Consider the following 24,888-nt stretch of genomic DNA (forward strand, 5'->3'; position numbering starts at 1 on the left):
ACTCCGGAGAGGAAAGGAGCAGAAAAGCCAGGAGGAGAAGGGGCTCCAGCCCCCCCTCCGCTCCGCTCCTCTCCGCTCCGCCCTTTCTGGGTGAGCAGGAAGGGGAGGGCGCCCGCCCGCCCGCGGAGCGAGGACGCGTTAGGCAAGCGACGCCTGCTTCGGCGAGGCAGGGCTTTGCTGCTGAGGCGAGCAAAGCGGCACCCAAGATGGCCCCTGCTGCAGAGGCCGGCCTGGCCGCCGCCGCCGTCAAAGCAGCCGCCGAGGGCCGGCGGGGGGAAGAGGAGGCCGCGGCCGGCCGTCTCTCGCTGCTGCTGAAGGAGGAGGAGGAGGTGGGCGCCACGGCCGCCCCTGTGGCCCGCAGCTGAGAGGAGCTGCTGCTACTCGTGAGGTGAGCGGGATTCTTCGGCTGGGGCGAAACAATAGGGCGGAGGCTGCGGCCTCCTCCTCTCTCTCTCCCTCTTGGCCTTTGCCTAGGGAAGAAAGAAAGAAAGAAAAGGAGAGACGTCGTCTCGGTCGTCGTCCGTGAGGGTTTGCTGGGTGCGCAGAGCCACTGACGGCCCGGCGCGCCTTTCTTCCCCCCCCCCAGCCTTTTTCCTATTCTCTCTCTTTTTTTCTCCGCTTCCCCCCCCCACACACACACATATCTAGGCCCCAGGCTTTTGCCGGGCTGGATTTCTATCGGTCTTTGCACGGATGACTTCTCAGCGGGCCGAATGAAATAAGAAGAACAACCTTCAGAACGGGGCCAAAGAGCCCGAAAAACCCACAACAACAATTAAATAAAATATATATAATTGTGCCCGCTGTTGAAAGCCAGGATGGAGTAGTGAACTTGGGAGGTTCTGCCCGGTTCATATGTCTCTTTGTATTTTAGACAAGGAACACCAAATCGTGGGGGGGGGGGGGGAATTAAGTGGACAATTCTAGGCAGGCCAAGGATTTGACTACAGTACTGGTGGGGCTTACCTCAGGTATCGCTCAATCTTATTCCTGTCTACTCAAAAGTAAGTCCTGCTAAGTTCGCCGTGGCTTACTTGTAGGTAGGGGATGGGAGCCTGAGTAAAGGTGTGTAGAGTACTACTGCAGTTCTGCGTTCCTGTGGAAAGATCTCTTTCCAAGAGTTGAGGGAGGCACATGTGCACAGCACAGTTGGTTGTTCTGGCATACTGTTTCGTTTATTGCAGCATTCTTCTTTCCCTCGCATCAGCCCAGTTTGTTAGTACTGTACTGTACATAGGGGGGAAAGTGTACCCTCACCAGTATCCCACATTCATTATTATTTGCCCATCACAGATCCACTTGTTACAGGGTAGGAATATCCCCCAATTTAAGAGTCCTCATTCAGTCTGCAGTTTTTTTTTTTAATTTTGTCATCGCATTTTAAAGATGCCTCTGATAAGGCTAAGCCTGGAGAAGATGGAATATCATCCTGTAGTATGTCCAGCACAACATTAAGGGAGAGAGCAGATCTTCAGCAGGAAGTGACATACTGAAAGTGGCTCTTAAAGAATAATTTGCAATAAATGAAGCTTATTTGCTCTGTTGCTCTTCAGTTAGGAATCCTGCTTTGTAGTTAGCCTAAAAATGTAACTACTTTTACTGTAGTTGGCCATAATCCATATGTCTGCTCTGCTCTACAGCTGCTTAAAGGATTGATCTCCACATGATAGATTGAGATGTGCCATTGTGTTATTGGATCCTTTTACAGGCTACTATGGGTGTCAGTACTGGATGTTTGTGGTATTTTCGGTACAAAGGGATTTTTACTTCTCAGGTTGAGCTGGAATCTGATTTTTATATATCGGTTGTATTCTTATATATAAAAGAAAACTGCTCTTTCCGCATACATCAGTTTTCTGTAGTGCAGGGTTGGGATGCTTATGGTTCTCCAGATGTTGGAATTACAGTTACCATCATTCTTGACCATTAGTCTTGTTGGCTGGCATGATGGAAGTTGGTAGTTGAATGCGTTCTGGAGTGCAACACAATCTCTTATTTCTCTTGTAGCATTTTGTGCATTGGAAATGTTCTGTAGTAGTGTGCAGATTGTGGAGAATGTTGGGGAGGATAATCTCTCAATCTGTGCTAGGCCTCCAGGGGCACAAATAGTCCCTAATACAGTACAAGAGTTACATTTGCCATTGGCAGCTCCTTTTGTGAACTTCTGATTTCTACCATATCCATAGTTTAGTGAGCTGGAGTATTTTACAGCAGAGTCAAGGTTTGGCAATTTGATTCTTTGTTTCTTGAAGAAGAAGAACCAGCCTGTATAATCTTGGGACAATTTACATGACTCCAGAGCACCACCAGAAGAAAGATTAGACCACTTCTCAGCACCTTATACATAAAAAACCATGGCAAAGGTTGGCATAAGTTGGAATTGACTGATAGCATGTTTGAAAATAAACATACTGTATCCGTCGTGAAAGCTGATTACAGTACTAGAAAAAACCTGTAATATGCAATAATAAAAATGAGTAAATTTTGAACTTCCACATAATTTATTTAATTACATAGAAGTACCTGTCTAGCACTAGCCAATAAAGGTGACAGCACAAAAGTCAGAATATTCTCTTGAGTGTCATGAGAAAATATTTGTTTTTCATGCTAGGTAATTTGTTGGGGATTAAATTGAAGTGTATTCTGACATGCAGATGTTGTTTTAAGCCCATGTATTAGCATTTCTTGCCATATAAGAGCTACTGATTTGCCCACCTCTCTGATTTAATCTCTGAGGCATGGAATTGCTGTCTGAATATATATCCCTAACAATCTGTACAGTCCACAGTAGTGTGATGTGCCTTGGTGGATCTGCTTCAATATAGAAAGTGTTGCTGCCTTAAACTAAAACTAACATTCTCCAGAGTAGTGTATAATTTTTCCCCATGCAAAAATGAGGACTCTTGTGCAGATCCCATGCCTATTCTGCAGTACACAGGTTGATGTTCTCTCTGTAATATCAGACTGAGGTGTAGTTGTATGCAATCAGCAATAGGGGAGATGTGAGCTGACATATAATTAGAGATGGGGGTATTTGTACAGATGGACTTAATGATGGACTGGCAGCGGCAGCCTCAGTCATCCTTCCAATTGCTCCCAGAGCTCCGCTCTCTTCCTGCTTGCTTGGCCACTCCTGGCAGTGGGAGGGAGGATGAGTCTTCATGCATAGCTGATGAGCAAGGCTGCTGCTGCCACTGGACATGTGAGTGGACAGGCCGGCCACAGGGGCCGGCCCCTTGTTAAGTCCAGCTGCACTGGGATATTCATATATGAATACAAATACCTCCATCTCTACATATAATCAGGCTACATAGGGCAAGGTGCTGTTAATCAGTGGTCTGCCTGTAACTGTGCACCTTGTTGAATCTTGAGCATAAACGAAAATGTGTCATAATGGATGTGGAAATTAAGGGATTTTTTTCCCAGAGAAGGGCACACACTAGACCATGCACTGAACTTCCAACAATGTGAGGAAAGAACTTTCTCAGCTTGGAAGAAATGGCTTAAGAATGACTATTAAAAATAAGTAGCACTGTACAAGCTTTATTTTACCACATACACATTACAGAAGAGAAGAATGCTCAGTGTACCAATCCTGTGAAACAATCTCTCTCTCTCTCTCTCTCTCACACACACACACACACACACACACACTCTCTCTCTCTCTCTCTCTCTCTCTCTCTCTCTCTCACACACACACACACACACACACACACACACACACACACACACCACACACACACACACACACAGAGAGAGAGAGAGAGAGAGAGAGAGAGAGAGAGAGAACAATTAAACTACAGCATGGGTGTGGGAGATTATATGTAGGAAAGTAATCTGAGGGTCAGAATGAATAAACGGATACTAAGAGAAAGAGTAATAATACAGTAAAACTCGCAAGGGACACTCACTACCATCTGGTCTACAACCACATGGTTTGTTGCAAAAATTATTTGTTGTGAAGAGCAGGATGGATTTGATGATGATTTAAATCACCACAGGATGGATAAAAATAAGTGATTAAAATAATAAAAACCAGATATTTAAATTTAAATCAGATTTTTTTTATCCATCCTGTGGTGATTTAGGTCACATCACACCAAATTGAAAATTTTAAATTATGATTTAAATGACTGCAGGGTGGATAAAAAACAATGATTTTTTTAAAAATCCAATTTAAATTTTAAAAATCTGATTTTTAATTTTAAAAATGATTTTACACTACCCTGCAGTAGTTTAAATGAAATCCACTCTGGTCAAAGAGTCTTAAAAACTAGACACTGCTGCAAAGTAAATAACAAATTTGGAGACCTTATAGAAGGGCTTATATGAACCATATGTGGTCTATAACCATCTCCACGAAATTCACAAAGAACTGAACGATGGGAAGATTGTAGATGAGGGACAAGTGCACAGATGTTGTGTTCCTTTATAGTATGTGGAGACATAGGCTCTTTAATGTATGTTCCTCCATTTGGGCTGTTAAGGTTTTGAAGGAATATACTTTGGCAGGACATAGGTTTGAACCGTTTTGTGGAGCTTTTACAAGGTTTTTGGTGGTTGGATAGTTCAATCATTTTTACTTCCTGTCTATTAGTATGTATTTTCTTTAATGTTATACTTTAATTAGAGGCTGGGAATTCAGTTCCCCACTGTGTCTCCTTGACAGGGGTGGGACTCAATGATCCATAGGATCACTTCCAGCTTTGTAGTTTTAAGATGATGACAATATTTGGTTTTTTTTTCTTTTAACAAGTCTGCCTATTAAATGTATTTAATGATTTTTATTGAGTTGAAGATGCTGGGAAAGAAACATTGATGTTGTGGTAAATCTTAAGTGTAGGCATTCACAATGATAGTCTTTTTATTTCCTTAAGAGAATTTTTTAAAAATGCATGCAGCTGTGTTGCCCTGTGTCTGAAAAAGCAGTTCTAGCAGGGTTTTCTGATATTGGTGAAATTTTGGAACTTTTCTAAGATATGATTGTTCATCACTAAGTGTGTTCAGATTCTTTTCTTTTTCTATACTTGCAGCTCCCAGAAATGGAATGCAAATTTCAGAATTCTTAAAGAATTCCTGAGGCAGAATTCTGGGAGTTGCAGTCTGAGAACACAAATTTGCACACCTCTGCTTTTTGCAGAAGGGCAGACCCTGTCCGATGAGGCACTCATGCTTTCTTGTCTTCATGGGAGAGACCAAATTAAAGAAGACAAAGAGTATGTAGGAGCGAAGTGTGTGTGTTCATGCATGTGCATCTGCATACTCTGCACTTCCTGCCCTCCCTGTGTGATGATTGTGTATATGTATGTGTGCTTGCGCATGTGGATGAAGAAGGAAGATGACAGTAACAGGTTCAGCAGCTTGAAATGCTGAAGTGAATGCCAAGTAGAGGTGTGTGGATTTGTGTTTATGGGCTGCAGTTCCCAGAATATTGCCCTGGGAGTTCTTGTAGAATTCTGCGAGTTGCAGTTTAATTCCGGTAGTTGTGGTCCAAAACTATGAATCTGCACATGCTTACCTGTCACTGCGTCTGTTGACTTGTTTTGTTTCAGGCAAAATGGCCTCTTAAGCTTTTATTGACATATGGATTGTTTCATCATACAGATTACTTTACAATATTATCTCCATGGAGTTGATGAAGGTCTCTGGAACACTACTGGAACACAACGTGACTGCCACACAGATGTATTTCTAATGGATTGTGCTCCAAAATCTATAGTCAAGCAGTATGTTTGTTTGAAGTAGCACAGATTTCAGAAAGATGTCAGTCTTCATATTGGCTGTGGAACAAATCAGGGGTGGGGAGAGAGAAACACTTACTTGGTAGGTTGGAGCAGTTGGATCTGTTTGAATAGTTCAATTTTGCATTAGGTAATCAGATATGTAGAACTTGTTTTTCAATGAATGAGAAAGTTGTATAACCTGCAATATGTTTCTTATGCCCTATCAAGGATGTAAAATGCCATAAACCATAAGATTGTCTTAATCTACAGTGAAATGCTTTGAATAAAGGAACCCAGGTTTTATGTGAATTAACAAGAGTTTGTCAGTCTGCATTATGTATGTTTATGCCCTGTGTGAAACAAATCACTGTGAAAGGCTAAGAATAAAATAGTTTTAGAACCTGGAAGCCAGAAATCTGTTTCGGTCCTTTCCCAGGTAAACCGGGCTGCAAGTAAAAATAGGTGTAATGCCTCCTAGTTTTCTGTGCTGCAAACAATCCAGAAGATGCATTTTAAAAGGTAGCTCATGTTGATCAGCTTGCTCAGAGAATGGCTGCACCTGATTAGAGGCTTGTTACACTCCTGGTACAGAACTACTCACCGCAGGTTCTCTCCCTTCCCTCCATTTAGGAAGACCTCTGGCCTGAAGCCTGTCAGTTTGTACTTTTCCAGGTGTTGAATTGGCTCCCTGGATTCTGCAGCTCCTTGAGGGAACTGGGCCATACGTCCAGGAGGCACAGAAGGTTGTTGAGGGCTTAGAAGTGTCAGGTTCAGAGGTGATGGGATTGCTAGCTTTTGAGTTTGAGTCCAGAACTGCTGGACTCATGGAATGAGACATTGCCATATGTGGATGGAATGTGACACTATAGGATGTGAACCCCTGGTCCCCATGAGAGTATGCTACTCTTCTTACATACCTTGTGGCTCATAGGTAGATTTTTATGGATTGGTATTTACTTTAGATCTATGGCATAGGCAGTAGTCAGTGAAGTGGATGGGGGACAGGCAGTAGCACAAAGCTGGTGTGAAGGCTGATTCTTTACTACAATCTTGTCCTTCAGACTCCTGTTTCTGTCAAGTAAAGTATGAAGGGTGTAGCTACACAACTGGGAAAACTCATTTTGACCCCAAATTTGCCATATTTATTTATTTATTGATTGATTGATTTGATTTGATTTGATTTGATTTGATTTGTGTCCCGCCTATCTGGACTACCAGACCACTCTATATTTGGTCCCTTCTGGTTTCCACAGGTGAAATCGCTGTACAGTACCTGTGCAGATGAATAAAAAATGATTATGTTAGCAGGGGACAAGACAGAAAACTGAGATTGTGTTTGCTATCTCCTGCCTTTCAATATTGACTACCCTGCACAATACCAAGAGCTTTTGTAAGAGATCCTTTGCCCTGTTCAGAAAAAATCTGGTCAGTATACTGTTCAGTATGTACTCACGCAAGAGACAATAGAATCTGACAAGGTGTCAGTCAGCAGTTTCCACTGGGACAACCCCTTCCTTTTGCCTCTGTTTTTCCAAATTAACAGTGCTAATCTGTTTCAGCAATGAGTTTGGAAGGCATTTAAAAAAATAAACTGTGGCGGCAAGAGATGCTTAAATGAGGGGAGCTGACACTTACACAAGCGCCTCTTTACAATCACACAGAACAGATCAATGCTAGCGAGTTGGAAAAAGAAAGGGGAGAGAGAGAGTACATGCACTCAGTGAAATCTTAACCTTGTAATAAGAAAATGCAAAGTGTTTGCAAAGTATAATTAGGCATTTTATTTATTTATTTATTTATTTATTTATTTATTTATTTATTTATTTATTTATTTATTTATTTATTTATTTATTTATTTATTTATTTATTTATTTATTTAATATCCCGCCTATCTAGTCGGTTAAGACCACTCTAGCTTTCTCCTAAAAAAAGGATCCATGGTGGCTTACATCATTAAAAACAATATTAAAAGCTAAAAACAGTAAATTATTCAAATATTTTAAAATATTTAAATAAACATAATATTAGACAAAAGTATTACTAAAATATGAGTTATGCATTTTCATTTAAAGCTAAGTAGTTAACAACTTTTCTGATCTTCTATCAGCCTTAGATATGAGTGTATAGTACGCAGAAAATAAAGAGTAAAGCATTTTAAAAATACCCGTGTGATGAATGTAATTCCTTTATAATTCTTAAATTATAGCCAGTGTTCTCTTCAGGACGGCATTACATAAATTTACACCAATGTAAATGTGCCAGGCACTATGTCCAGCAACAAGCAATTAATTATGCTATGAAATTATGCAATCAATCGCGCATCCCTGCCACAAGCAATTGTGTAGTGTGCCAGTGGAAATATTTCAGGGATAACACTTCAGCCTCAGCACCACCACAACTGTTGTGCACTCGAGTGTGCATAGTTGCAGAATAGGACTTTGGCCAGGATAATTTATCCTTCTATGATAGTTTTTATAAAACACACACACACAGAGACACACAAAATTTTAAGCATATAGAAAAAGGCCAACTGGAGCAGGCAAAGGGTTTATCTAGTCCTGCATTCTGTTTCTTGTAATGGCTAATAGATTCCTCTAGGAAGTCCACAGGTAGCTTATAAGAAGAACAGCTGATTCAAGTTGTTATTCTATAGTAATACGCTTTAATTGCCGTTCTTCCTCAAACCTGTAATATAGCTGTGGATGGTCCTTTGTTCCATGGATCAGCCCTTGACAACAGCAGATTTTGTGCCAGCAAATTTCATAAATAGATTCTGCATTGCATGAAGAAGTGCTGCTTTTTGTATATACGTATTTATACAAAAACGATATATTCTCATACTTCAAGGCATGTTGCCTTTAGAGATGTAAAACTTTTGGGAATAAAGAAGCCATACGGGTAAAGGCTTTCTGCAGGGAAAAAATGGGGGAAAATCCAATATTAGCTATAGCTTCCTTAACAGATTGATTTTGTTGTTGTTGTTGTTGTTAATTTAGGAACATAAAATGTATTACTTGTAACTTGATTTGGCATTAACATTTTGATGTTTGACACATTAAAAGTAATTCCAAACTAAGAACTTTCCTAAAGAACATCTTTGGTTTTGCAGATTTATGAGGAGCATACCAAAAAACAAAACAAAAAACCACACCCAGTAAAAGCAGAACCTATCAATATTAATAAAAGTAGGAAAGAATGTTACATCTCTTTTAGTCCTCTCTTCCAGTGTCAAGCAATTTAATCAGCCTCCATTTCTGAGCTATTGTTTTCAGTTTCACTTTCTCCTTCATCTTTATCATAGTTGTCATACAGTTAGGTCTGGAAATAATTGGACATTGACACAATTTTCATAATCCTTACTCTGTATACCACCACAATAGATTTCAAGTGAAACAACCAAGATATAACTGAAGTACAGAGGAAGCGTTTTCATACACAGTACCCTTATTTCAGGAGCCCAAATGTAATTGAACAAGTTAACACAATCATAAATAAAATGCTCATTTTAAATACTTTGCCAGGCAATGGCTGCTTGAAGTCTGGAGCACATAGACATCACCAAAAGCTGGGTTTTCTCCATTTTGATGCTTTGCCAGGCCTTAACTGCAGCTGTCTTCAGTTGTTATTTGTTCTTGGGTCTTTTTGCTTTAAGTTTTATCTTCAGCAAGTGAAGCCTGCACTTGATTGGGTTGTGATCAGGTGATTGACTGTAAAGTGAATCAACTTTGCTGAGTCCAATCAACTTTGCTGAATTTGCCTGCAGCTGTGCAGACAATGTATCCCTATACACTTCAAAATTGATCTGGCTGTATCTATCTTCTGTCACATTTGCAACCAAATGAAGATTTCATATTTAGATAATAATTTGCAGATTAGTAAAACAGCTATATCAGAACAGAATGTAGTTTAATAAATTAATAGATTAATACTTGTATTTGGACAACTACTTAAATTGTTTTATTTAATTGAACTAATAACATTATATAGCATAAATATTTTTGTATTTGCTTAAACATAAGTGTGTTCATTGTTTGTATATAGATTTGTAGAATAGCACTGGGATTGAGGTCTTTTCCTGAACTTTGTTCATTTTATACAATTTTTACTGTGAAAAAGTGCATGTTATTTGCGCTGGGATAACTTGGACTAGAATCATAGAGAAGTGAAGTTGGAAGGGGCCTACAAGACCATCAAGTCCAACCCCCTGCTTAATGCAGGAATACAGTCAAAGCATATCTGCTAGGTGATTATCTAAGTTTTTCTTGAATGCCTCCAGTTTTGGAGCACTTGCAAACTCCCGAGGTAACTGGTTCCACTGTTGTACTGCTCTAATATTTAGGAGGATTTTCCTTATATTAAACCGAAATCTGGCTTCCTTTAACTTGAGCCCATTGTTGCGTGTCCTGCACTCTGGGATGATTAAGAACAGATCTTGCCCCTCCTCTGTATGTGCAAATGTGACAGGCTTTCAGATATTTGAAAAGTGCTATCATATCACCCATCAACCTTCTTTTCTCAAGGCTAAACATGCCTAATTCTTTCAGCCTTTCCTCATAAGGCTTGGTTACCAGCCCCCTGATCATCCTTGTCGTCGTCGTCTTCTGAACTTGTTCCGATTTGTTAGCATCCTTCGTGAAGAGTGGTGTCCAGAACTGGACACAAGACTCAAGGTTAGGCCTAACCAGTGCTGGATAGAGGGGAACTAGCACCTTGTGGGACTTGGAAACAATACTTCTATTAATGCAGCCTAAAATAGCATTAACCTTTTTGTAGCCACATCACACCTCATATTGAGATTGTGATTTACGACAATTCCAAGATCCCTCGCTCGTAGTTTTGTTGAGCCAGGTATCCCCCATCTTGTAACTGTGCAATTGGTTTCTTGTTCCAAGGTGCAGTACTTTGCACTTATCCCTGTTGAATTTCATTCTGTTGCTTTTGGCCCAGTGCTCCATCCTCTCAAGGTCATATTGAATCTTGTTTCTGTCTTTTAGGGTATTAGCTATTCTGCCCAATTTGATATCATCTGCAAATTTGACAAGCACTCCCTGCACTCCCTCATCCAAGTCATTAATAAAGATATTGAAGAGCACTGGGCCCAGGACTGAGCCTTGGGGTACCCCACTTGTGATCTCCCAGTTAGAGAAGGAACCATTAACCATCACCCTCTGAGTACGACTGTGTAGCCAGTTGTGTATCCACCTGACACTTGATTTATCGAGCCCACACCTAGTTAACTTGCTAATCTGGATCTCATGGGACACTTTGTGAAAAGCTTTGCTGAAGTCAAGGTATACTATGTCTACAACATTGCCTCTGTCTATCAGGGAGGTGACCTGATCAAAAAACGAGATCAAATTAGTTTGGCAGGATTTGTTCTTGACAAATCTGTATTGGCTTCTAGTTATTACTGTCTTGTTTTCTAGGTGCTTGCACAATGACTGCTTTACAATTGGATGACACGGATTGTGGTCAGACAGTCCAGGGGTCAAAGTCAGGAGAACAGTATCAAGGCAGCAGGGTCCAGGGACGCAAGGAGAGGCAAGGCAGGAACAACAGGTTAAGCACACACGTTAGGAACAACCAAGCAGGCAGGGCAGGAACCACCAGGCAAGACAGGAACAAGGAGGTTGGCCGGCAAGGCAGGAACAACCAGGCATGGCAGGAATAAGGAGGCAAGGCAGAAATAGCGAGGTTGGCAGGCAAGGTAAGGCAGACAGGTGAGGCAGGAATAACACTACTGCACAACTGGAGACCGTGGTTGCTGAGGCAAACGTCTGTAGGGAAAGCCTGTTCTCATATAGCCCAGTCCTGGACACAGTACTGAAGGTGAGGCCTAACCAGTGCTGAATAGAGGGGGGTAAACTAGTCGTATTAGTGTACAAAAAGTGTAAATATTACATGAATATACAGCTTCATGGTACATAACTAAGTTCTATTTCATGCTGAAGAACCTTTAAACTCTTAACGTATCTTAAATAGACAACTATCTTTAGATAGATTTTCCCTCCCAGAACATTTAATTAAAATAAAATTGATTTAAATTAAAAAATTCCAATTTAAATTTTTAAAATTCGATCAATTTTTTAAAAAAATATCGTTGAGTTTAATTCATTCTGGTTTCATCTGTCCAAAGAATGCTGTTCCAGAACTGGACTGGCTTTTAAAGAATTTTTTTTGGCAAAGTCTAATCTGGCCTTTCTGTTCTTGAGGCTTATGGGTGGTTTGCACCTTATGGTGAACCCTCTATATTTGCTCTCATGAGTTGTTCTCTTTATGGTAGACTTGGATAATGATAAATCTACCTTTTGGAGAGTGTTCTTCACTTGGCTGGATGTTCTGGTTGTTCTTTACCATAGAAAAGATCCTGTGATCATCCACCACTGTGGTCTTCTGTTGACATCCAGGCCTTTTTGTGTTGCAAAGCACACCAGTGCATTCTTTTTTTCTCAGAATGTACCAAACTGTGGATTTGGCCACTCCTAATGTTCCTGCTGTCTCTGATGGATTTCTTTTTTCTTGTTCTTTTTTCCTTTATTTTCTCTTTGCAGCCTGAGTGGCCTGTTTCACTTCCATTGAAAGTTTCATAGCAACAGCTTCCAAATGTGAATGCTGCACTTGGAATCATCTCCAGACCTTTTATCTGTTTAATTGATTATAGATGTGGGCTAAGGAAGGAATGGCGCACACCTGTCCATGAAACAGCTTTTGAGTAAATTGCCCATTTACTTTTGGTGCCTTGAAAAAGAAGGGGCTACATATTAAAGAGCTGTAAATCATAAACCCTTTCTCCAGTTTGGATGTGAATACCTTCAAATCAAAGCTGAGAGACTGTACTTTTATGCCCATATTCATTATTTAACTGTAACTAGAATTTATTTTGGTAAACAGTTTAAATAACAAAACTTGACCTAACTCTATATTTATAAAAAAACTGAAGGTTTGCCTGGATTGAAGCAAGCTTCTCTATCCTTTCTCATTTATTTATTTATTTATTTATTTATTTATTTATTTATTTATTTATTTCATTTCATTTCATTTCATTTCATTTCATTTCATTTCTATCCCGCCTATCTGGTCATGTTCGACCACTCTAGGCGGCTTACAATTTGACAACAATAAATTTTATAAAAACATTACAAATAAACAAAAATAAAGATCAAAAAATATAAGAAGAAAAAAGATCGTCAGGGATTAGCTGTTGGGAAAGCCTGCCTATACATAAGTGTTTTTAGTTGTTTCTTAAAAATGCCAAGCGAGGGAGCCGTGCGAACCTCAGGAGGTAAGTTGTTCCATAGGCGAGGAGCCACCGCCGAGAAGGCCCGTTTTCTGGTCTTCTCATTCCGGGCCTCTCTCGGCGTCAGGCTCCTCAGCCTCACCTCCTGGCTCACACGGGTGACACGGGTAGATCTTGGTGGGAGAAGGCGTTCCGCCAGGTATCGAGGTCCTAAACCGTTTAGGGCTTTATAAGTAAGCATCAATACTTTGAAGTCGATGCGGAATCGGATGGACAGCCAATGCAATGCGGCCAGAGTGGGGGAGATGTGTTGGTATCTTCTCACTCCACTAAGTAGTCTGGCCGCAGCATTCTGCACCACCTGTAGTTTCCGCAGCAGCCTCAAAGGTAGCCCCACGTAGAGCGCATTACAGTGGTCTAATCTTGAGATTACAAGCGCATGTACCAAAGTGGTGAGAGCCCCCACATCAAGATAGGGTCGCAGCTGGGCTATCCGCCTAAGATGGAAAAATGCGGTGCGGACCACAGACGCCACCTGAGATTCCATGGTGAGCGCCGGGTCCAGATGGATACCCAAGCTGCGAACCCCATCGCTGGCGGGCAGGGTCACACCCCCAAAAATGAGGGAGTTTCCCAAATCCCCAGCTGTAGGAGCGCCCACCCTCAGCACCTCCGTCTTGTCCGGGTTCAGCCTCAGCCCGTTCTCCTGCATCCATTTCTTTACGGTCTCCAGGCAGCGCTGAAGGGACAGAACGGCATCTCCTGTAGTTGGAGAAAAGGAGATGTAGAGCTGCGTGTCATCCGCATATTGATGGCACTGAGCCCCACACCCCCTGATGACCCCCCCAGCGACCTCATATAGATATTAAACAGCATTGGGGAGATGATCGACCCCTGTGGGACCCCACAATTGAGGCTCCACGGGGCCGAGACATTCTCCCCAAGCTGTACTCTCTGGGGACGGTCCTCCAAGAAGGAACGGAGCCAGGCAAATGCCCGGCCACCTATTCCCAACTCGGAGAGCCTCCCCAGGAGGATACCGTGGTCAATGGTATCGAAGGCCGCTGAGATATCAAGGAGGACCAGCAGAGACACTTTGCCCCTGTCGGCCTCCCTCAATAGGTCATCACACAGGACGACCAATGCCGTTTCTGTTCCATGGCGCGGCCTGAAGCCCGACTGGAATGGATCCAGGGCATCTGTTTCATCCAGGAACGCCTGAAGCTGATCGGCCACCACCCTCTCGACTACCTTGCTTAAGAAAGAAACATTGGCGACGGGCCTATAATTGCCAATTTCGTCCGCCGCCAAACTAGGTTTCTTTCTTATGGGCCTAATGAGTGTATCCTTGAGGGCAGAGGGAAATCTGCCCTCAAGGAAAGACGCATTAATTATTGCGGTAGCCCATTCTGTTGTTGAAGGCCTGGCTGCCTTGATTAGCCAGGCCGGGCAAGGGTCCAAAGAGGAGGTGGTGGCACGGCAGCGGTCAAGCGTCCTGGCCACAGTATCGGGTGAAACAGGCTGAAAGGAGTCAAAAATAGCCGGACAAGACGGAGCGCTGGACATCTCAGCTCGACTCACTGTATTCAAAAAAGGGGAGAGGTCCCGGCGGATGGCCTCCACTTTAGATTTAAAAAATGCTGCAAATTGGTCCGGTGTAAGACTAGGGGGAGGCCTATCATCCGGGCCAATTCCGGATAGGTCACATACTATACGGAATAATTCCGCCTGCTGATTGGATGCCTCGCTTATCCAGTTCGCGAGGTATGTTCGACTGGCAGCCTTTACCTTGGCCTGGTAAAGGTTAGTAGCGACCTTAACAGCTATACGATTGAAAACCGTCGGGTCCTTTCTCCATTTGCGCTCTAGCCGTCTCCTAACCCGCTTCGACGTCCGGAGATCCCGGGTAAACCAGGGTGCCGGGCGGTCTCTGCGGCGGAGAGGGCGTTTAGGCGCGATCGTGTCTACGGCTCTAGCCGCCGCGGTGGACCAGACGTCGGCCAGAGCCTCGACAGGAGCGCTAGCCAGGTCAGCCGTAACCCCTCTCATGGCATCCTGGAATCCAATCGGATCCAGTAGCCTTCGAGGGCGGACCATGATGATAGGTCCCTGCTCCCTGCGAGGGGGGAGAGCCATCTTGATGGTGCATTTTATTAGGTTGATTTGTTTCTTGGTTTGTTGTGCGTACTTCCAAACGCTGACTAGTTTCATTCATATGCTGAGAAGATGGAGGACTCTGAAGTAGTCAGGAAGCAAGAGGAGTCAGACATTGCTGTACGAAACATTACCATGTAGGAGAGATGTACAGTGTAACCTCTATTTATGAACGTCCCTACCTACGAACGATCCAATTTATGAACAGCTCCAGCCGGAAAAATTTTGCTTCTACTTGCGGCCGGAGCTTCAAGATACAAACAAAAAAGGCAGGGGAAAGGGGCGGGAAATTCAAACTGTTGGTGACGAAGAGGCTGCTTCTTTGTAATTCTTTCACCCCAACGGTTGGGAAAAGAGAGGCTCAGCCTCCCGGGCTTCCAGTGTTGCTGCTACTGCTGCCGGGAGGCGAGCCGTCGGACCATCCCAGCTGGGCTCAGCCTCCTGGGCTTCCAGCGCTCCCACCGCAGGCTTTCCCGGGGTTCGCCACAAGCGCCGCCTTTCCTTCCCACTGCGCGGCTTCTCCGCCGCCATGGGAGGCTTTCCTGGGGCTTGCCCGAATCACCACCTTTCTCTGCCGCCATCTGCTGCAGGGCCAGGGTTTCTGTGCTGCCGGCGCAGGCTTTCCTGGGCTGGTAGGCCGGCCCTACTAGGGGAGAGCCTGCGGTGGCTGCGCAGATACCCTGGCTGGAGCCCGGGAGGCCTCCTGGCAGTGGCGGTCACGATGGTGGAGGTAAGGTGCTGCTTTTTAAAAACTGTTTTGTGTGGCTTTTGCAAGGTGGGATTGGGCTGGTGGGGTTATATTTGTTTTTTTATTTGTTTTGTTCTTTGCAGCCTCAGAGGCTTGCAGTGTTTTATTTTTAATTTTTTGTAGGGTATTTTTTCTTCAGCCGGAACGCATTAATTTGTTTTCAATGCATTCCTATGGGAAATGGTGCTTCTACTTACGAATATTTCAATTTACGACCACCGTTCTGGAATGGATTAAGTTCGTAAGTAGAGGTACCACTGTATTTGGCAAAATTCGAAACCAAATCCTTGAAGATGCTCTATATTCTGCAACATTTGAAGTAACCTTTCCAACATTAAGTCCTAAATATGCTGCTGCTTTTTTAATCCATTCAAATACAGCATCACTATTACAACTTCACTATCAGTATTTTATTCTTCACATTTTTCTTCTTGAAGACAGGAGCTATAATATGAGTAGCATTCCCATGGGTAAAATCCTGTTTGGCAACTAACAGTAGGAAATCACTTCTGATTAGAAGAGATGGAAGCCTCTGTCAGTGGTGATTCTTCACTGCCGCTGACTTCTTCACTGTTGCATATGCCAAGTCGCACAACAGGATTTCAGCCCATGTTCTAGAACTTATTTTCCTATCTATAGATCTTTTGGAGGGTGTCTCGTTTCATAACATCATAATGAAGCAAGTTTAGAACATGACATACACATCCTGTTGCAGCAGAACATGGACACTCATCCATTGTGCTTTCCCATACTCCTTTCAAATTAATTGCATTGTCAGTCAGCAAATATTTTGCTGCTCCTTCAGTGCAGTTTCACATAGTTTATGACTAGCATTCTCTGCTGTATGCCTGTTTTCTCCTGATTCAATATTTGTTTTAGAAAACTGTTCGAGGTACTGTTATTGCAGAATTTAGGATTCCTTCTCCCTTCATTTTGTCCATTCATCCATGAATGCTGCAAAACAGAATGCCTCATTGATTTTTCCTTGCATAGATTGCATTATGCTTTCATATTCTGACTCTAAAAGAGGCTTGCTGAAGGAATGCCTGCTGGACAAACAGTATGACACTGTGCAATTTTTTTCCTGGTTATCAGCCATCATATTGTCTAGGAATGAAACTACAGACTTTATGCATATTTTTCATGCAGTTGTTTATAATGTTCATTTATTTGAATATGTTTTTGATAATGAGAAAACACTGTGACGATGCTGGTGATACAGAAAGAAACAAAGGAGACCTCTGCAATGAAAATGTTGGGAAAAGCTAATAACACTTTTATTTTTACTGTCTTCTTTCTTTAGACCCATAAATGTGTTTTAATGTCTACAGGGCATTTCTTGGCTACAAAGAAGTGTTTTCTCATTCTGAAATCCTAGTAGTGTTTATTTCATTTGACAGTATTTGCAAATCACCTTTTGGGGATGGGGCTTGCATTGTGGAAATGCATTCATATAGGAGATATCATTACCATTTTGCTGAGAGAAGGCAAGTTAAAAAATAATTCAGTGGCTAGCACTGAGCTTTGGGGTGGATTTGCAACAAACCATGATAATCAGAAGGATTTAAATTATGATTTATATAAGGGTTATGATTATTAATGCAGGTAACATATGGATCAATTTTGTGGATTCTTACATTTCAAATATGTATAATTTCCAAGGTGAATATAAATTAATTAAAAAAACCATAGTGATTTAAATAAAAATTGATTTTTGTACATGGTCAAAAAATCTGAAATTTTGATTTAAATCAATTTGATTTAAATCAGACACACCCTGAATTAATGTTTGATTCTTTTGTTGTTGTTGCTCTGTACTTTATCCCAGTCCTTTGAGACCTAGTTAAGAGAACAGAAACAGGTTCACCATCTATATCAGCAAAAGGAGACCTAAAAGCAAAAAGAAACTGAGATTTCTTTCTCCTTTTGTGATAGTGGTGGTGCCTCGTAAAGGCAGAAATGCATCTTTCATTTGAAAGTTACAGTCTCATGTTTTACAACGTAGGACTTATCCTCATTGCCTTCAGTTGGATAACCTGGTATTGTACATAGTCTTATATAAATATCATATAGTTTCTAGTAAATGTCTTCGGAGAGTAAATATATAAACAGTTTGTGGGAAACATATTGATCATTATTCAGAAGGAAAACATTCTACAATGTGATTTTTCAGTTTTTTCAGAAAAAGCAAAAAAAGGTATTGAATTTTTTTTTAAAGAAATGGCCATTTTTTCCCCTTGGGTTTTCACATCTAGTTACTTTGTTTTCCCTGACAAACAAGATGCAATAGATTTATGCATGTTTGGAAGACAGTCTGTCTTTCTCTCCCAGTATGAAAATTCCAAATGCATGTGCCCAGGTTGGAAAAGATTCAAAACCAGAAGTACAACACACACACAAATTACAACACTTCTGTAGAGTTATTGTTATACTGATTGGCAGTAGCATAAAATAATGAACGGTATGCATGGATTTAGCTGTCATCATTAGAACATATGCAGCCCTACCATGAGATATGAAAGCTGTGGTGTGGCTCACATTCTCATTTGCTACCCAAAAATCTACCTGTTTCTGTCATCATTATATCTTCTGCAGTTACTTATGCCACCACAAGACTGCTGAGAAGCTGCTTTATACTTGTATATGGCTGAAGAAGCAAAATTGTGCAGCCCGACCTGGTCATAACTCGAAATGTTTGTATGTAGGGACTTTTGTAAGTCGAGGCACCAGTCTTCAGATTTCCCCCCAAGCTTTTTTGCTGCAGGGCTTCTTACAGGGATGAGGGGTTTGTTAAAGAAACAAAAACTAGTTTTTTCTGTTTTGCCTTTTATTTTGTCTACTACGTCAGGAATAGAGATGGGGGCTTTGTATTTGTATATGAATAAGACACTTGTTGGCACAAGTGGCCGGCTTGATGAACACCCATTCCCAGACCCCGCCAGAAGATCTACTGTGCAGATCTTCATTCATTGGGATTCATCCAGTCCGGCCTTTCGCATGATGTATTCTGAATATAAGTTAAATAGGCCAGAGGAAAATATACAGCCTTGTCATACTCCTTTCCCAATTTTGAACCAATCAGTTGTTCCATATCCAGTTCTAACTGTTGCTTCCTGTCCCACCTTTAGATTTCTCAGGAAATATATAAGGTGGTCAGGCACTCCAATTTCTTTAAGGACTTGCCATAGTTTGCTGTGGTCCACACAGTCAAAGGGGTTTGCATAGTCAATGAAGCAGAAGTAGATGTTTTTCTGGAACTCTCTGGCTTTCTCCATAATCCAGCGCATGTTAGCAATTTGGTCTCTAGTTCCTCTGCCACTTCAAAATCCAGCTTGTACTTCTTCTGGTAGTTCTCGGTCCACATACATCTGAAGCCTGCCTTGGAGGATTTTAAGCATAACCTTGCTAGCATGTAAAATGAGTGCAATTGTATGGTAGTTGGAACATTCTTTGGCACTGCCCTTCTTTGGGATTGGGATGTACACTGATATTTTCCAGTCCTCTGGCCACTGCTGAATTTTCCAAACTTGCTGGCATATTGAGTGTAGCACCTTAACAGTGCCACCTTTTAAGATTTTAAATAGTTCAACTTGAGTGCCATCACCTCCTCTGGCCTTGTTGTTTGCCATGCTTTCTAAGGCCCACTTGACTTCACTCTCCAGCATGTCTGGCTCAAGGTCAGCAACCGCACTATCTGTGTTGTCTGGGATATCCAAATCTTTCTGGTATATTGTGGGTTTTTTGGGTTCTTTGGCCATGTTCTGAAGGTTGTTGTTCCTGACGTTTCACTAGTCTCTGTGGCTGGCAGAGGACTGGAGTAGGAACTCTGCCCATGCTCTGTTGGTGTTTGTTGAATAGTTCAGTATTTATAGCTGTGGGAACAGCTTTTGTCTTTTTTCAGGAGATTGGGTGATCAGCATGTTTTTGTTGTAATAAGGGAGGGAGAGATTATGTGTCACTGTGATTGATGAGTGTTGTTAGCTGGTCTTTTTTGTGTAATGATCCCTGGCCCTTGTGTCTGGGTAGATTTCATTGACCTTTTACAGGTTGTATTTTTCAGAATGGGGAGCCAGGCTGTGTTTAGTTTTGGGCCTTCTTTCCTGTTGAAGTTTTGTTTATGTTTATGGATTTCAGTGGCTTCCCTGTGCAGTCTGACATACAGATTGCTGGTGTCCAGTACTTCAGTATTTTGAAATAGAATTTCATGTCCAGCTTGTTTTAGGGCATGTTCAGCTGATTTTTCGGTTGTTTTAATCTGCAGTGTCTCTCATGTTCGTTGATTCTGGTGTGAATGCTGGGTTTTGTGGTTCCAATATATACCTGTCCACAACTGCAAGGTATCTGGTATACTCTGCAGTGTGAGGGGGTCCCTTTTTTCCTTTGCTGACCGTAACATTTTTTGTATTTTTGTGGTGGTTTGTAGGTTGTGTTTTCTCAAAAGTTTCCTCATGTGGTTGGTGACCCCTTTGATGTATGGCAGAAATACTTTATTTGTGGGTGGCTGTTTTTCCTCTTCAGTTTGGTGTTGTTTTCTTGGTTTGATTGCTCTTTTGATTTCTTTCTTGGAATAGCCATTCGCCTGTAGGGCCCAATTCAGATGATTGAGTTCGGTGCTGAGAAACTGAGCTTCACAGTTCCAATTTGCATAGTCTACCAGTGTTTTGATTATGCCTGTTTTCTGTCATGGGTGGTGGTTGGAGTTTTTGTGTAGGTACCGGTCTGCGTGGGTACCTACTGCGCTTCCGCGAAGGACAGCTCAACACTTGTGCAGGCACGTGCTCATGCAGAGCTCGTGCGGGTGTTCTTTCTCATGCGCATATGCAAAGGGCAGCACAGCAGTCATGCAGGCGCTCGCACGCAGGTGCAAATGGGCTGTGTGGGGGTGGGGGGGAGGTCTGTCTCTGCAGCCCAGTCCAGCTCAAGCCACGGATTGGCACTGGGTCGCAGACTGGTGGTTTGGGACCTCTGCTCTAAATAATTCTACAAGTAATGCTACTGTACAAATCCATATATTTTATTTGTTACATTTGTATCTTATCTTTCCTCTTGTTAGCTCACGGCATTTACAGTACAGTGGTGCCCTGCATAGCGATGCTAATCTGTGCAGCAAAAATCGTCACTATACAGATTCGTCGCTATGCAAAATTAAAAAGCCCATAGGAGTGCATTGAAACCCCTTCAATGCGTTCCTGTGGGCTTAAAACTTACCTTTTAAGAGAAAATCCTCCATACGGTGGCCATTTTGGCTCCCCAGTAAGCGAGGAATCCATCCCTGTTTTACCCGGCGGATATTTTGGAACCGCGGATCAGCTGGGGAAAAAACATCGCTATGCGAAAATTGGTAAGCGAAACAGCTTACTGATCATCGCAAAGCGATTTTCCCCATAGGAAACATCGTTATGCGATCGCAAAAGCGTTCGCAAAAACATCGTTGCTATGCAGATTCATAGTTAAACGAGGCGCCCGTTATGCGAGGCACCACTGTATTCTTTTCCCTCCACACTTTAGTGTCACAACAATCCTATAAGGTAGGTCATGATGACAGAGTGGGAATAGTCCAAGATCAGTAGTGAGCTTCATGGGACAGTGTTTATGTATAAATTAGAGTGAGGGTGTTCCTATACAAATACAAATAACAAATACTCCCACACAGCTGTACGTAATGAGGAGCCAGCCCCTGGGGCCGGACTGTTCATGCACAGGTGTGGCGGCAGCCTCAGTCAGTCTTCCAATTGCTCCTGGAGTGCTGTGCTCTTTCCGCTCATGTAGCCAACTCCAGGCATGGGGAACGGAGAACAAGTCTCCCTGCACATGTGCCGAGTGCCTAGATGCGCGGAAAGAGAGCAGTTCTCTGGGACCAATTGGAAGGCTGACCAAGGCTGCTGCTGTTGCAGCACACATGAGTGGATGGTCTGGCCCCAGGAGCTGGACCCTTGTTAAGTCCATCATTGGGGGGGGTATTCGTATTCATATACAAATATCCCCATTTCTAATCATAGTATCTATTGAGTATATACCGGCTGTAGTATGGATGTGTGCATATGGGAGCAAAAACTCTGAGGCTCTTTCCTTGCCAGATTAAACAGATTTTTAAATTAAATTTATAGATCCTAAATTGGTACAGTGGTGCCTCGCTTAGCGATGTTAATTCGTTCAGAAAAAATCATTGCTAAGCGATTTCATTGCAAAGCAAAATAAAAAAGCCCATAGAAATACATTAAAAGGCGATTAATGCATTCCTATGAGCTTGAAACTCACAGTTGAGCGAAGATCCTCTATAGCGCCACCATTTTTGGTGGCTCTAAAGCGAGGAATCCGTCTCAAAAAACAGCGGGTGGCCGTGTTTTTTTCCCGGCGGCCATTTTGAAACCGCTGATCAGCTGTGCAAAAATGGGGGCTTTGCGATGATCGCTTCCCTGCAATCATCGCAAAGCGAAAATACCCCATAGGGAACATCACAAAGCGATTGCTTTTGCGATCGCAAAAAGTCCATCGCAAAGCGATTTCGTCGCTAAATGGAGCAATCGCTATGCGAGGCACCACTGTATATTGTGTGTGGTGTTCCTAATGGGCTAGGTTCTCAAAGGCTTTTCCAGGGCAAAAGGGAGTCCTAGGGTGCTTCAGAACCTAAAAGGTGAGTAGAGATTTCAATTAGTTCAAATTAAATATTTCTGTCAATTAATCCAGATTACATTGGTGTAAATTTACACCAACAGGAATTTGCTCAGAAAATACTAAATTGAAAGCACAATGCCTTTATATCTTGGACCACATTATCTTGATCTATATCTTTAAAAAGCAAAAAATAAATTCTGGGTTTATATCTTAGGGATTTTAAAGAGTTTAATAAAATAGTTGCAACATTATAGAGCTAAAGTATGCTTCTATGTCAGCTAATAATTCCACCATGAAATCCAGGGTTACTGAGTTTTGCGCATGTTGCTAAAGAGTACTGGATATTGCAAAATCTTTTCCATAGGGTCCATGTACAGGGAGTAAAAGCAAACAAATTGTATATAAATAAATCTTCATCACAGGGGTCAAAGTGGTAATCTATTGGAGAAGAAGAGAGTTGGGTTAACTGAGTCAAATGAGCCCATTTTCATTAATTTATTAGAAATGACAATATGCATTTTCAGAATGATTTATGATTAGAAATAGAATGATATAACAGGAAGAAAAATATCCTATCTTCTGATAAAAATCAATACAGTGAGGTTATAGAGTAATTTAGTCCTATTTGAAGTATTAAAAAGCCCTTTGCTTCGCCCCCCCTTTCAGATTTAATGAATCTGAAAGACATAATTTCCATCACTGAAAGGTAGGGCTGCAGATTAGTAATGGAAATACTAGTGGACTTATTGGGGAAATCCAAGTTTAAAGGTATGTGGCTTTTCTACAGCCTATTTTCATTTCTAGAGAAAATAAACATTATGTTCATGATTTAACATTATGTTTCCTTCTGAGAATAAGTTTTTTCTGCCTTTGTCAAATTGTATGTTATTTAAATAAATTGAAAGGGACATACTGTATTGTTTTTGCTAATAAGCACATTTAATAATTAATTTTGTTAAAAGGCAGAAAATGAATCAATTAAAATTTTAATTAAAAGTCATCAGACTATAACCTGTGTTCTTCCTAATTTGCCAAAAATTTTCTCTGTTGCTAAGTGATTATTCTGCAAACTGAGCAACACTTTAAACTAGCAGATTTTTATTTACTATGAAATGGAATCCAAGGAGGCAGATCAGAGAAATGGCTTTTTGAATTTTATTTGTATGTTCTCTTAAAGGAACCCTTTTTGATAATCAGTCTTGCAGTGTTAGGGAGAGGGAACTTCTTAAAGTTGACTCTGAGCAATCCATACTTGGTAGAAATTTTAATTTCATTTCTCATATGCAAATCCAACAATGTAGCTACTTTGTAACATGTTGTCTTGGTCTCACTTTGAACCTTGCTCATGCTTTAATATCCTTGGTCCTACACAGAGGCTGGGAATATGATTCCCTACTGTAAGTATTAGGAGGAAGAGCCAGTTTACGTAGCCTTAGGAAAGCTGTAATCCGGGAGTACCTCCAGAAGAAGGGATGGTAAACCAATTCAGAGTATTCTGTACCTAAAAGACCCTGGAAAGGGTTACTAAAATTGGAGTTGATTTGATGGCACACAAATACAGTGGTGCCCCGCAAGATGGGTGCTCCGTTTCACGACGAAATCACATCACGACGAAGTTTTTGCGATCGCAAAACGATGTTCCCTATGGGAGAATTTTGCTTTGCGATGATCGGTTCCCTGCTTCGGTAAACGATCATTGCAAAGCGATGATTTTCGCACAGCTGATCGGTGGTTTCAAAATGGCCGCTGGTTAAAAAACATGGCCGCCCGCTGTTTTCTGGGACGGATTCCTCGCTGCACAGGCAGCGAAAATGGCTGCACTATGGAGGATCTTCGCTGTACGGTGAGTTTCAAGCCCATAGGAACGTATTAATTGGGTTTTAATGCGTTTCTGTGGGTTTTTTAATATCGCATGATGACGTTTTCGTTCGACAGCGATTTTCACGGAACGAATTAACGTCATGTGAGGCACCACTGTATTATTATTAATGAATCCCAGGTGCCTTCTAGGGATGATCAGGTGATTATCTTTACTGAGGAGGAAGACCATTAGCTCATGAGACATGGAAGAAGGTGCTTACAGCCCAGACCATCCATGCACAGAAAACAGTTTTTGTGACTTTTGTCATAAACAAAACAACGGTCATGAAGAAATGTGGCTTATTTTGTGTTCCTAATTTCACAGAGGTTTTGGGTTGGTTAATACCTGTCACATTCCAGCCTGTCCCTTGGTTGTTTCACCAAGCAAAGGCACAAGCTACGTGTTGTTCAGCTGCCATCAGTTGATTACATCAACTTTATTCACTATTAATGACAGAGGTCCAGTCAACGTATCATTTAAGACCAAGTAGAAATTGTTTATTGTTACAGGTGATAAAAGTCCAGTCAAATCTCATTAGCTCTCAACTAAA

The 24,888-nt window shown here is 41.8% G+C and overlaps 1 protein-coding gene across 4 annotated transcripts in view; it reads left to right on the forward strand.

Annotated features, from left to right (window-relative positions):
* Positions 1-253: 253 nt before the first annotated feature.
* RC3H1 (ring finger and CCCH-type domains 1) overlaps positions 254-24,888 on the forward strand; it is a 107,793-nt gene continuing 83,158 nt past the window's right edge. For all 4 annotated transcript variants that reach the window (XM_020798568.3, XM_020798569.3, XM_072998233.2 and 1 more), the window contains exon 1: positions 254-388. The gene's annotated coding sequence lies outside the window, so the exon portion shown is untranslated. The remainder of the gene's footprint in view (positions 389-24,888) is intronic.

The sequence above is a fragment of the Pogona vitticeps genome, chromosome 4 (assembly GCF_051106095.1).
Source record: "Pogona vitticeps strain Pit_001003342236 chromosome 4, PviZW2.1, whole genome shotgun sequence".
NCBI classification, from domain to species: domain Eukaryota; kingdom Metazoa; phylum Chordata; class Lepidosauria; order Squamata; family Agamidae; genus Pogona; species Pogona vitticeps.